Source organism: Pygoscelis adeliae, unplaced genomic scaffold (assembly GCF_000699105.1).
Source record: "Pygoscelis adeliae isolate BGI_AS28 unplaced genomic scaffold, ASM69910v1 Scaffold271, whole genome shotgun sequence".
Classification (NCBI taxonomy): Eukaryota; Metazoa; Chordata; class Aves; order Sphenisciformes; family Spheniscidae; genus Pygoscelis; species Pygoscelis adeliae.
This window is the reverse complement of record NW_008824040.1, coordinates 196,465-197,823: the sequence shown is the minus strand read 5'-3', so window position 1 is coordinate 197,823 and position 1,359 is coordinate 196,465. Positions and strand designations below refer to the sequence as shown.

Genomic DNA, 1,359 nt, shown 5'->3' with positions numbered 1-1,359 from the left:
TGCCTTGTCACCGCCCCAGCCACATCTGCTCTCACAGATGGGGCCCCAGTGTGTCCTGTGCTGGACCGTGCTCCTCGCAGCCCTGAGCAGCGTGCTGCCTGACCCCCCTCCTCACCAAGTGGGCCAGAGAAGAGGCAACCAGCAGCACCCGGGGGAGGCACATGCATGGGCGCCTCACTGCAGGAATGATCTCCCACAGCTGGGCACCACCTGGGTCTCACCTCTGAGCCACCTGGGGCCTTCGCAGCGCCGTCCTCTCCCCCCCCAGCACCAGGACCAAGACCCTGCTGCAACTGTCGGGAGAGGCAAGTGCTGGGAAGCTTCCTCCTTCACGGCAGCAGGCTCACCTGCCTCCCGGTGGCTATGTGGGGCGGCAGCCACATCTTGTGGAGGTGCTCCGAGGGACCCCCGCACTAACCAGGTGCCCTAACCCGGGGTGAGGGGTCCAAGCCCAGGTGGGGGGCCGTGGAGCACCAGCCAGGGGCTGGGCGGCCACAGTACCTGCTGAAGCACCAGCCTGGTTGGCCATCCTGCTGGCAGCAGATGCACTGGGGGAGACGGATGGTCCTCGGGGTGGGTGAGGTTGGACAAGACAGCCTGGAAATGGAGGGGCTGGCAGGTGTCGAGCAGAGGGGCAAAAGGAGATGGGGTGGTGTGACGGGCACAGGGGCAGGAATGGCCAGGACAGAGGATGAGTGCGCGGGTGGGATGGCAGCAGGGGAGAGCAACGGGAGCAGATGAGTGTGACGTGAAATCAGAATACACAGCTGGCTGCCAGACGGTCACCTCCCACACCAGGCGCTCCCTCCCCGCTCCCTCCGTCCTGTCAGCTGGCATCATTGTAACTCACGAGCTGAGAGCTGGACAGGCCCGGCATGACAGAGGCAGGGGGATGGAGACCACGGCACATGCCTCTTTCCGCCACCCACTCATGCTGCTCTTCGGCACAGCAGGCTGGGAGCAAACACACACGTCCCCTTTGCCTGTGCAAATCCACTCGCTCAAGCCTAGCGCAGCACGGAGCGGCTGGGGTCGAGCAGCTGTCTGCTGGGGAAGACGCCTGGGGCAAGAGTCGGGGGACAGAGACTTGTGTGAAACAGGACCATGAGAGACAGAGGGTGAGAGACATGGCTGTGCCAGAGCTGCCCCAGCAGTGCCCACTTGGCCCAGCCCAGCACTACCAACGCTCATCGTAGGCCCGCTGGGCCATCGCTGCCCCCGTGCCCGGGCAGAGCTCCCAGGGGGGCACAGGGACCAGCAGGGCCCCAGGGCTGTGGCACACCTGCCCACACCACTGCCCGGCAGGCGGGATGCTCACAGCCGTGCTTTGCCATCAGGAGCACCCGCCAACCCAGAACC

General features: G+C 65.6%; 1 protein-coding gene across 1 annotated transcript in view; it reads right to left on the bottom strand.

Annotated features, from left to right (window-relative positions):
- The window catches only part of ARFIP2 (ADP-ribosylation factor interacting protein 2), a gene marked incomplete at its 3' end in the record, with an annotated part of 4,701 nt that overhangs the window by 1,987 nt on the left and 1,355 nt on the right, over positions 1–1,359 (bottom strand). The gene's annotated exons all lie outside the window — the stretch shown is intronic.